Source organism: Maniola jurtina, chromosome 11 (assembly GCF_905333055.1).
Source record: "Maniola jurtina chromosome 11, ilManJurt1.1, whole genome shotgun sequence".
Taxonomy (NCBI): Eukaryota; Metazoa; Arthropoda; class Insecta; order Lepidoptera; family Nymphalidae; genus Maniola; species Maniola jurtina.
Window position 1 is genome coordinate 8,662,534 of NC_060039.1, and position 13,880 is coordinate 8,676,413.

The following is a 13,880-nucleotide window of genomic DNA, read 5'->3' on the forward strand; positions in this document are numbered from 1 at the left end:
CACGCAACTTAAATACTACAAATATTTTAGTTTAATGTAATTCAACACAAGTCCACGATTTATGCATGGTATAACAAAATCACTGTTCAAAATCCTTTAGAAAGATTTCATGTACAGGTAATTTTTATATGTTTATTCAAAGTATACATTCTGCAGTACTGCTTGACTATCTTTTATATTCATCATCTCATCATCATCGCCAGCATGGATCTCCTCTCAGAATGAGAAGAGGTTGAGCATAGTCTACCACGCTGGCCTAGTGCGAATTGTCAGACTTCAAACACCTCTCGGGCAAGTTTTTTCACGATTTTGTGATATTCAAATGTTTAAAATGCAATTAGCTCATATATTACATAAATTTATGTATTTATTTATTTTAATACTACCTATATATTAATGTATACACTTGCACCACCTACCTCTAATAAATAAAAATAAAATAAATAAAAAAATAAAAAAGCCTTTTATTTATCCTTAATCTAAACAAAGAATTGGTTGACAAAAAATAATAATTTTCATTTTAATATTAAGGACCTCTCATTGAGTAAAGGCCTCCTCCAGTTTTCTCCAGGTCTTCCTGTCTAGGGCCTTTTTTTTCCAGTTAATGCCTCCCGTTTTTTTGATTTCATTTTCCCAGCTTTCGACAGGTCTACCTCTCTTTCGTTTCCCAACTGGGCCACGCCATTCAGTCACAGTCTTTGTCCATCTTTTATCTGTGAGTCGAATAACATGACCAGCCCAATTCCACTTTAACTTCATGGCATGTTTTAATGCATCAATAGCTTTCGTTTTTTTTCTTATAGCTGCATTTTTAGTTTTGTGTATTCTACGCAGACCAAGAATGCTCCGTTCCATTGCCCTCTGAGCAGTTTGGATTTTATTTTTTGTATATTTGTTGAATATCCAGGTTTGGCTAGCATAAGTAAGGCAAGGTAGCAGACATGAATCCATTATTTTTGTTTTTAAATTGAGAGGTAAATCTGACTTGAGTATGTATTTATAGGCCCAGAATTTGTTCCATGTGATTTTTAAGCGTCTTTCAAGTTCATCTCGGTGTCTTGACTTTTTAAACGAAATTTGTTTGCCAAGGTATATATAGTCTGGCACATATTCTAATAGAGTATCTCGAACGTATATAGGTTTTTCTACACTGTTGGTCATGATTTTCGTTTTTGTACTATTTAACTCAAGGCCTATTTTGAGACTTGCAGAATTTAGGTCATTGATCATTTTTTCAAGACCATGTGCCGTTTCGGAAAAGAGGACAATGTCGTCGGCGAATCTTAAGTTGCTTAAATATAGTCCATTAATATACAGGGTGGTCAAAAAGTCGTGGATCAAACGCAATAGGGAGATAGAGGAGGACATTTCCAGCAAAAAATATCTCTACAGCATGGCCTTATTTAAATTGCCCTAAGAGTTATGAATATTTTTGGGTTTTTTAACAAAATACCAGATTCTCTTACAATTAGACTAATTAAAAAAAAATGAGATAAAAAACAATAAAACAAACGATGCTGTGTCATTACTAGATAATGTATCAGCACTACAAACCTTCTATTGAGGCTCTGGGTGCCAAATTACAAGAGCAATTAATTTTTTTCCAAAACTTTTAAAGCGTTACCAAAAATTAAATGTCACTTTAAGAGCGCACTGTGAAAAAAAAATGTACTACGGAAAAGTGACCCTGTATCAAAAAAACTTGCTGATTTAATGCCGATTCAAATGAGGTATAACACATTACTCTTTATTTCGTAATTCTGGTATTATAATCGTTTTTTCATATCAAGGTGCAAATTTCAGTAGATTAGTTTAATTCAAAATAATTTTGAAGATTATCATGCTGCTAGTTAAACTGCTAGTTTTTTGTACGTTGGAATGCTAGAAACATCACTGTGCTTGTCACACTTAAAATTTGTGAAAAGAACAGAAACTGTTCACTACTACCACGTGCCAGAACTACTTAGAACGCCCTCTTTTCTAGGAAACAAAAGGAAAAAAAAACTATGCCTCTCTTTCACATCCTTCCTTATTCCAACAATGCAAATAGAAATGATGATTAGTGTGAACGAGAGGCATAGTTTCTTTATCCTTTTGTTTCCTAGAAAAGATGAACTACTTGCAAGGCGGGCGTTCTGGGTAGTTCTGGGTGGTTCTGGCACGAGGTGGTAGTGAAGAGTTTCTATTCTTTTCACAAATTTTAAGTGTGACAAGCACAGTGATGTTTCTAGCATTCCAACGTACAAAAAACTAGCAGTTTAACTAGCAGCATGATAATCTTCAAAATTATTTTGAATTAAACTAATCTACTGAAATTTGCACCTTGATATGAAAAAACGATTATAATACCAGAATTACGAAACAAAGAGTAATGTATTATACCTCATTTAAATTGGCATTAAATCAGCAAGTTTTTCTGATACAGGGTCACTTTTCTGTAGTACATTTTTTTTTCACAGTGCGCTTTTAAAGTGACATTTAATTTTTGGTAACGGTTTAAAAGTTTTGGAAAAAAATTAATTGCTCTTGTAATTTGGTAGCCAGAGCCTCAATAGAAGGTTTGTAGTGCTGATACATTATCTAGTAATGACACAGCATCGTTTGTTTTATTGTTTTTTATCTCATTTTTTTTTAATTAGTCTAATTGTAAGAGAATCTGGTATTTTGTTAAAAAACCCAAAAATATTCATAACTCTTAGGGCAATTTAAATATGGCCATGCTGTAGAATTTTTTTTTGCTAGAAATGACCTCCTCTATCTCCTTATTTCGTTTGATCCACGACTTTTTGACCACCCTGTATATTCCTTTTTTGGACCAGTCTAGGTCTTTCATTATGCTTTACCTCTAATATCTATAACTATGTCCTTTACACCATTTTGGTTGCCTGAAAGAGATCGCTAAAATAGCGCTAAGGTCTCCAAATTGTACCTGCCTGTATTTTTTTTTTGCTTTGTATTCATTCATTCATTCATTCATGGCTCCGAAAAGTTAGAGATGCGTGCCCAGGATCGATCCCTGGACCCCCCCGACTAGAAGGTCGACGTCTTAACCACTTAGACATTCCATCAATAGAAATATCAAGATAATTTTGTTTGATTGAATATTGTCTGTTTGTTGTCCCCCGCAGTACGGCAGGTGAACGAGAGTTAACGAGGCAATCAAAGCTGATATTTGCGACTCTCTAACGTACCAATTAGAGAAGCTTAGAGTATAAGAAGCTTTAGTAGTCGTGGGTAGCAAACGACGGAATTATCTACCTACAATATTGACGTAGATAGGTACTATTCAACGTTAATTATAACACTAACTTATCCCCGCGACATCGTTCGTGTGGACTACACAAATTTCAAATCTCTATTTTACCCCTTTAGGAGTTGAATTTTCAAAAATCCTCTCTTAGCTGATGTATACGTTTTAGCTATCTGCATGCTTTTCAACCCGATCCGTCGAGTAGTTTGGGCTGTGCGTTGATAGATCAATCAGTAAGTTTGTCAGTCAATCAGCCACCTTTTCCTTTCATATTATAGTTTGCAGAATTTAGATTACAATTATTGGCGTCACTCAGAAAAGCAGGTATTATTTAAATATTTTTATCGAATTATTGGAATGTCCTCTCCAAAACCAACACAAAAAAACACAAGTTTAATGTGTAAGGTTATCCGAGAGTTTTAATCTAAACAAACTAATGCCAAATAAATAATTTAATTAGAGCGTGATTGCTATCACAACATCTAATTATTCAGTTCACAATCCAAATACCGAAAATATGCGATATCGCTCCGAATCTCGGAAGGAGACTAAACTAAAACCTTCAAAACACCCGTATTTATGCAAGTTCAATCTTGTTGGCCTCCTAGCAACAGATTGTATGACATCGAATGAGCCAAATATCGATTTTATTAAACTACCTGCATTAGATAAATTAATAATTTTATATTATTGTTGACAATTCAAATCAATTTTTAAAAGTAACCTTACAGTTCGGCCGTCCTGAATTTAACACGTCCTCGTGTTTCTAATATATCTTGTCATGTCAGTCGCGGGCTTCCCTGCCCTAAGTCAAATCCAAATCATGGGCTATCCTGCCCTCCGTCAAATCATCAAAACCTATTCTTGAACAGCTGAACTCTCAGTTTTAATATCCAATCAAAAATAAATCCAAACGACCATTCTCTCATTCGATGTACACGAAATCTGAATTTCTTACTGCAAGTTACTTCCCACTTCACAAAAGACTAAATTCTTTAAAAAAAAAACTAAAAATTTTAATCACCAAATCAAACTCAATAAAAATTTTAATCAAATGTGGGTTGTTTACAAAAAGATACCAAAGCGAAATTAAGACAACGTGAGACACGTCCCGCTTCTGAATTATTGGCGTCACTCAGAAAAGCAGGTATTATTTAAATATTTTTATCGAATTATTGGAATGTCCTCTCCAAAACCAACACAAAAAAACACAAGTTTAATGTGTAAGGTTATCCGAGAGTTTTAATCTAAACAAACTAATGCCAAATAAATAATTTAATTAGAGCGTGATTGCTATCACAACATCTAATTATTCAGTTCACAATCCAAATACCGAAAATATGCGATATCGCTCCGAATCTCGGAAGGAGACTAAACTAAAACCTTCAAAACACCCGTATTTATGCAAGTTCAATCTTGTTGGCCTCCTAGCAACAGATTGTATGACATCGAATGAGCCAAATATCGATTTTATCAAACTACCTGCATTAGATAAATTAATAATTTTATATTATTGTTGACAATTCAAATCAATTTTTAAAAGTAACCTTACACAATCATAATGATTTGTATTATTTTAACGTAAATAGGTAAACACCTATCAACATTGTAGTATTACTCCCATATACCACACACTCACTAAATAAAGTTTTGGTGTTGGCCACTTACCTTATATTTATTTTAATAAATATAAGAAATAGAAGAGACTGGCCCTAAGTCACGGACTATTCTAGTTTGAAGGAACAAAGCAAAAATGTGCATTTTTTAACCCATAAAGATATTTCCATTTTTTTTTCGGAAAATCAAAGAGTTCAGAAGTATTTTTAATAACCTCAATCCAGGCGGACGAAGTCACGGATATCAGCTAGTATTACTACAATTATATTATGTTTATACTACCACAAAAATAATACATAATAATATAATCGTACCTACTTTAAAATTCTTCATTGTCTTTTTTATCAACCTCCCAATAAGAAACCTTAGAAACCCAAGTCCTATTGAAATGAAATAATTTGATATATTTTATACCCCAAGATAGAAAGAGATACTCAAAGTAAAACAGCCCGCGGACACATTAATATGAGCCAGCATTCATCACCATGGTATTGAGAACGAATGAATAACCGAAAATAATCTCTGCGGGGCTCTACAGAAAAATTGTACTAGAAGGGTAGTGTTGGGTTTGAGCCGATCACAAAACGAGCTCTCGAAGAGGTGCCTCTTTTCTGTGAGTCATTCCGTACAATGTTCTTTAAATATCTGAATTAATTAACTAATGATTTTAATTAAATCTGTAATTTTATCTATTTAAAATAATACTTTCTAGACTGTTCGGAAGTGGTTGGAAATAACACTTAAGGTTCGTCGCTACTTGATATAGCTGGCATAGCATTTTACCTCCCACTCGATATAATAGCAAAAAAAAATGTTTAGAGATCCCCACTTTTTTTGATGTAACATCCGTTAGGTCAATTTTTTTCGCATAAAATGTAGTCTATGTCACCCGGACCTTTACGACAAATCAATTGACACCTCATTAATCAAAATCGGCCCAGTAATTTAGGCGCTACGGTGGAACCCACAGAATCTGGATACAAACATACATTGACTGTTAAAATGATAACCCTTCCTTTTGGCTTTGCCGCAGTCGGGTAAAAAAAAATAGATGGAATGGATTAGATCTCTCGTAGGTTCTGCCCAACACTAGAGCAGGGGTCTGAACAACGGCCTCGTTACGCCACTTCCGACGGAAGTCGCCTCGTGATGCATTGTCGTCGCCTCGGAGGGTGGACACTGATGTTTTCATTTTCATCGCAAACATTAATATATTCATTCGGCTATATTTTTTGTGTCCCGTATTTGTAGAGGCTCATTTCCTGTATTGGAGTAGCAAAATAGGTCGGAAAAATATGAATCCTGCCAAATATTTTAGTCTCTACACAACAACAACGAAACAACAAAGAAATCTTATAAGGGTTCCGTTGTTCCTTTTAAGGTACGGAACCCTAAAAATAAGCTCGACTGTCTCCCAGCACTAAGTTCCTACGAGACCCCGGGCCAGTAGGCATAAACGTTAACAATTAGAATCAAATATAGGGGTAAAAGTCTTAAGCCGTCCAAATAATAATTAGAGGAAATAATTACAGATCTCAGAGGCTCTCCTAGCTGTCAGGGTATGGGAAAGTAATAATGTGGATGCAAGCGAGGTGTCTTTTCGGTCCGAGCCCCCCGGGAAATCACGGTAAGCCGCGGCGTTGTCGGCAACGCGGCGCGTCGCTCAGCTAAATCCGTCGATCGAACTACGAGTAGGGTTGAGCAAACTTTCATAGTCATACCAAAATCCTACTAATATTATAAACTGGAATGTATGGATGAATGGACGTCTGTTACTCTTTCACGCAAAAGCTACTGGATTTGGAATGGGATTAAAAGTAGCCTATGTCCGTCCCCGGGATATACCTAAGCTAACCCTGTACCAAATTTCGTCAGAATTGGTTAAACTGTTGGGCCGTGAAAAGGTAGCAGACAGACAGACATACAGATAGACAGACAGACAGCCAGACACACTTTCGAATTTATAATATTAGTATGGATATTATAATAAAACTTAAAGCTAACCTTATCTGATTACTATACAAATCATACCCACGTGGAATGGTGCCAAGAATACTGACTACATTTCCGAGCTGGACAGCCAGGCTGATCCGTAACATTATTATCCATAAAATTATTATGTCAGTAACGTGGCCTTGAATCCCAAAATCACTCAACGCACCTAAAGAAGTTTTCACTTCAAGTAAAATGTAATGTCAACTATTTTACTCTCCATTAATGCGTACATAAAGTGCGTACATGTCACATCACTAACCCAGTCTAAACCGCGCTTGAATCCTGAGATCGCCGTGAATGGGTTCTGATGAATCACGCCCGTTCACGTGGAACGATGTACAACGCATTACAGCCCCGATAAGCGGCTAAAAAAGGGTTCCAAATGTAGTAGAAGTTTATACGTCATACAATAAAGTCTTCGTAATATTGGGCCTTTTATGAATTTTCTAACTGTCTACTAATAAATAATAATAAATTGATGACCACACAAAAATCCCTATTAATAGACAATCCCTATTAATCCTAGTGTTAGACACTGAATTTGCGAATCACCTATCAGGTCTTTAATTATATCTACCAATGCAAAAAACACGTCAATTCGTTATGCCTTTGCGACGTGATTGCAAAACAAACCAACAAACAAACACATTCCCGCATTTATAATAATATGGAAGCAACCATCTTTTTTATAATGATCACGAATTCTAAGTAAATTACTGAAATATTGATCGAAATACCCCCTTTAAACCCTAAAAGTTTCACAGAAAAACAAAAATCACTTTTATTTCGTCACCGAAAATAAAATGATGGATCCAATTTAAAAGAGCGAAGTATTCAATATGTCACCGTCATGGATTCTGCGTTGATAACGTCTCAGTTCTAATAACCAAAATGACAATTATGAGTGAGGACCGGACGGCAGACTCATAAGTCTTCATTACCCAGCTAAAAGTTGCTGTCTACGGAAAACTTTGAGGAGGCGATACTCAACAAGCTTTGGGGTTATTATCCACCCTCTTACTTCTTAATGTACAATATTTAGAGTTGATTTAACGTTTTATCGAACTCGTGGAAAGAAATTTAGTAAGAACGTGGCCAAAGTTTTTAGGTAAGTACTACCTTAGGTAGTACCTAGGTAATTATCTTATGATTACAATATAATTTACTGTTACAATGGTTACAAATTATAATTAATAAAAATATAATATTATTGTAACATCAAAAAGGAGGTGATTAGAAAAGTCAAAATATTTATACATCTAGATTCTAGATATAGGTATAAAAGAAAACTGACTGAATCATCAATCAACGCACCGCACAGCTCAAACCACGAGACGGGTTTATAACGTAACCATTCACTAAGAAAGAATTTTTAAAACCTCGGGTAAAATAAGGGTTTGAAAGTATGAAAGTCCGTCATGTTTGAAGTTATAATAATTATGTCCATGAAAATTTTTATATTGAATTAGGCTTTCGGTTGAAAAATATGGAGGAATACGTATTTTAAACGATTTTCGGAAATTCTACAGGAAAGGAAGGAAAGGGTCGCCGAAGAGGAAAGTTTCTAGAGCTGAGATTTACCAAAGCCCCACTAACAAATTAGACAGTCATTAAAAGTGACGAATCATTATGTCTTTGTAGCGACAACGGATCACATTTCTAATTATAATCACGCTGTGGACGATGCTTTTACTATAATTTATCAACGTCTTTATTAACGATTGATATAAACTTTAAGTCAAGAGTGAATACTGAATAGGCATCTTCTAGGCAAGTGCGCTCCATTTTAAGCTGCATCATCACTTGCCAGCAGGTCTGATTGTAGCCAAGCGCTAGTCTGTAAATTAAAAAAAAACATATACATGTATATTTATTATATGAGAAGCTGACGAATAAAATGGATGTACTTATGAAATAAATTTTTACAGGAGGAGCAAAAAACGAAAAGAAAGCTGTTAAAATACAACAATTGTAACTGACGTTTTTTTTGATCGAAACCACAAACTTTGGACTTTCTTGGAAATGAGTTCAGATTTTTATTCAGTGAGCCAAAAACGCCTAGATTAAAGAAAAAGTATTTTGATCCTTTGAAAAGCTTCCCACCAGACCAAACCAGAGACAAATCAGAAATAGAATTTCCAAATACCCCTCCCAGATATCGAACGTACAATTTTTAAGTAAGAGCATTAGATACATATTATAACTTAAATATTATAAATATAATACATAGGTACATATATTTTCATTTCTTCCTTACTAGTTACAGGTTTGATTTCGGTAAAAAATAGATAGGTGAGTGAATAGACCTAAACTTCTCAGTGCAATTCGTGAAATAGAAAAGTAGCGGGGTTTATCAGCTAGTAGTTATCACACTAATATTATAAAGGCAAAAGTTTGTATGCATGTGTATGTTTGTTACTCTTTCACCCAAAAAGTACTGGACGGATTTGGCTGGAAATGGAGATAAATAAACAACTTTTCACTCCATAAAATCCATGGTTCCCGCGGTATTTTTTAAACATATTAGATTCACGCGGACAAAGTTAATCATCTAATAGGTATAGTAATATTATAATATCACTGTTTGGCCTTACTAATGGAAATATAAATACTTATGAATAGGTATTAGCATAGATTGCGACAAATAATAAACAGCAGTACTTACCTTTTATTCAATACGTACGATTTCACGCATTTAATATTATATCCGCGTCTATTTGCACAGCGTTCCATTAAAATCCCGGGCAAATTGCAATAAATCCGACACAAAGCTGTTTGAAGCACGCATCAGCAATCACGGTCCATCATTATCATATCGGGCGATAGAAATACGGAAGCAGGGAAGCAGGGATTGCCGGGAGGCGCAACGATATTACTGTTTGCCTTCAACAAATATTTGGTGGACGGCCCGCCCCGGTACTTACTGGAGTTATATCAATATTGAAATAATTTCAAACTTTGATTAATTTGCAGACATTATTGTTTATACTGATGTCGTCGTTTGTTAATAAAAATCATATTCAACGGTCATTCCTCTTTCAAGCTTTGGTCAAACAATTTGAAATACCTGAGTAGGTACTTCATTAAGTTCCTTTTAGAATTAAGAATAAGAAAGAAAGAATTCCGTACCAAATTGGAAATAAAAAACCGGTCAAGTGCGAGTCGAACTCGCACACTAAAGGTTCTGTACTGTCGTACAAGATATACGTCTGACACCTTTATGTAGAGTTAATGCAAGTTAATAACGATCTGCGCCATCTATATGTGATTTAGTGAATTAAATTTTTCGTGAAATTTTATTTTTTTGTGTGAGGTAACACAAAAAAACTACAAATTCACGATTTTCGGACTTTTTACCTTTATTTGTGCTGTAAGCCCTCCCACCTGCCAAATTTTACAATTCTAGGTCAACGGGAAGTACCCTATCGGTTTTCGTAGGACAGACAGACAGACAACAAAGTGATCCTTTAAGGGTTCCTTTTTTCTTTTTGAGGTACGGAACCCTAAAAAATACCATACCCCACCTCGTTTGTGCGTAAAAACGCGTAGTATTGAGAACCTTATTTGAAGTTGGTTAAAATTGGGCGCTAAAGAGAATACATTTCACTCTCTAAACTGTGGCTATTAACCGGTTTTAGGGCGTGAATGTTTTATGTCCCCGATGCACGGTGTCAGCTCAATCCCGAGGGACGGGTACAGACCTATCTACATAGATACTAAACTCTACTAGCACTTAATTATGGGGAAGAGACGAAAGGAGTGCGTTTTAATTAACTTTACACAACAATAAACGTCATGAAGAAACAAGATAAAACTTAAAAATTATAAACTGACTACTAGTAAAAATATTAACCGTTTGTTGCTTGTGTTATAAGACCTACCTACCTGCCAAATTTCATGATTCTAGGTCAACGAGAAGTACCCTTGATAGACACGACAGACGGACCGACGGACAGACAGACAGACAACAAAGAGATCCTATAACGGTTCCGTTTTTCCTTTTGAGGTACGGAACCCTAAAAATACCTATTTTAGTTAATTTATTTGACTAGCTAGGTGCTTAAAAAATTCTGATTTAGGTAGAGAAAGTAACTACTTTTGATTTTTCAAATGCATTTAGAAATGGTTCGGAATGCCTTTCCTACCATGAAGAACCAGCAAGAAACTCGGCGGTTGCTCTTTTCAAAGATTCGATTCATTATTATGCTGTGTGTACAAGCAGGCTCTGTACTTATTTCATTCCATGAGTATTGCTGGAGTGAGCTGCAAGTCAAATTCACGCTCATTTATACAGTCTTCGATTATGTAATATGCTCTTTCAGAAGCATACTTTTAATAGATTTATGAACTTGTGTAAAGGCAAGTCTTAAATTGCGGGATTTTGTTCACAAACTACTTTCAGACTTTCCTGAGGCGGAGCGTAGGAGTCGCGAGCATATTACGGTTACTAGTTTGCGTTTTATGTAGATCACCAATTTTCTTACTACGAATATTTTTCCTTACAATACTTCTGTAGCTACTTGTAAATATTATATTGAGAGGCTTCTGCACTGATGGCCTAGTGGCGTGGCTGAGACGTTCGGAATGTATTCGGAAGGGTTACTCATAGTCATACCGGGCACGCAACTGTAACTTTTCGGAGTTAAGAAGGCTCTCTCCGTCACTCGTTTCATACAATCGTAGTTCCAATTTCATTTGAATATTAAGCAACCAAAGTCCATGAAATTTTGCAGACATATTCTAGAAACTAATATCTATGTCTATTGTCTGTGGTTTTCCAGATTTCTGTTAAAATATTCGGTTTCAAAGTTACGCGGTCTTAAAAAATTTCATACAAATCTTTGAGCCCCTGTAATTTTAAAACTACATATTTTTAGCAAAATCTAAAACACCACAGACACAGATATTAGTTTTTAGAATATGTCTGCAAAATTTCATGGACTTTGGTTGCTTAATCACACTAATATTATAAAGCCGAAAGTTTGTATGTGTGTGTGTGTGTGTGTGTGTGTGTGTGTATGTTTGTTACTCCTTCACGCAAAAACTACCACACGGATTTAGCTGAAATTTGGAATTGAGATAGATAATATCCTGGATTAGCACATAGGCTACTTTTTATCCCGGAAAATCAAAGAGTTTCCACGGGATTTCGAAAAACCTAAATCCACGCGGGCGAAGCCGCGGGCATCAGCTAGAATTCAAATGAAATTGGAACTACGATTGTATGAAACGAGTGACGGAGAGAACCCTGTTAAGTGCAGCTGTTAAAGCAATCAAATACCATTTCCTGTAACGGTGATGGAAAACATCGTGAGGAAATCTGTATTCTTGAGAGTTCTCTATAATGTTCTCGAAGTTGGTGATATGTACCTAGTCTACGGATCCGCACTGGACTAGCGTGGCGGACTATAACCTAAGCCCAGGTATTAGTGTATTATCTATGCCTAAGCCCTTCTCATAACTAATCTAATAAGGCGAATCCGGATATGTATAACAACAATAGGTATAGGTATATATACATAGATAGACTTACACTTACTTGGGTACGTCCATGCTCATACCTAATCATAAGTTCATAACCCTACCAAATTCGGATAATAAAATGAAATAAACCGTATCTGAATACAAAATAAAAATAAGAACAGTAGATGTGTCTCAATAACAAACGGCAGAAACTGTAACCAACTCACTTAAGATTTCTTTAGCGCGAACAAAGTGGCCCGGAAAAGGGAATATTCTTTTAAGAATTTAAATAAATTTCACTATAGGGAGGGCCGCGTCCCGTTACAAAGAGGAAAACGGGAGCTAATAAAAATGCCGGAATAAAAACGAGCAATTTTAAAGCAGTGTCAAATGGACATATTATTTAACATCCCTGTTTAAAATAGGGATTGTATTTTCACTTTCTTGTAACAAATACGGTGATAAAGAGCGTCGGAGGTTTCACAATTAAGTAGGTAGTTTAACATATAAAGATTAGCACCCACTTAATATGCATACCTATACACTTATATTTTCTTTGTAAAGTTCCACAACTTATTTTTCTAGATCCTCTTGAAAATTGTCGCTCTGCGTCGAAAAGCATAACCTACTGTTGTAAAAATACATACTTAGCTATATAAATCTTTAAAATTTATAAATAATTAGCCGATGTTCGCGACTTCGTTTCCGTGATTAGGTTTTTAAGAATCCCGTAGGAACTTATTGATTTTCCGTGGTTAAAATTAGTCTTTGTGTTAATCCAGGGCATAATATCTCCATTCCTGTCAGCCTAATTCGCCCAGTAGTTTTTGCGTGAAAGATCTGTACATACATATACAAACTTTTGCGTGTATGATATTAGTAGGAAGATAATGTTTCGTTTTCACTACCCAAATTATTATAAGAGAATAACATAGGCTACTTTTTAACATAGGCTACTTGTATAAGAGAATACATAGGCTACTTTTTATCCCGGAAATTCAAAGAGGTTTGTTTTTTCGTTTCCACGGATTTCTGTCGCTCGGCCTATTTTTATATTGGTGTATTTATATTTATGAACTCAGAATTTTTTCCTCTTTCATTTGATATCCAACTCGATAGCAAAAAAAAAAATTTGGAGACCCCCACTTTTTTGGATGTCTGTCAGGTCGATTTTTTTGGTATAAAATGTAGTCTATGTCACCCGGACTATAATGGTGAATCGATTGACGCCTCATTGTCATCAAAATTGGCTCAGTAGTTTAGGAGCTACGGTGGAACAGACATAAATACAAACCCACATACATACATTAGTACGTACCTACATAGACTGCTAAAATCATAACCCTTCCTTTTGACTTTGTCGTAGTCGGGTAAAAAGATGACTATCTTAGGTCTAATAAAAAGCCATCCACTCTGTGCGTGCACTACCGTTCTCCTAAAATGGTAAATACTGCCTGCCGTGTCACAAGGAAGCGGCGATTCGTCAAGGGGTCACAGAACCATTAATTTCTATAGAAAAAGTACACTGGACGCTTTTATAGCACTTTCGATAACA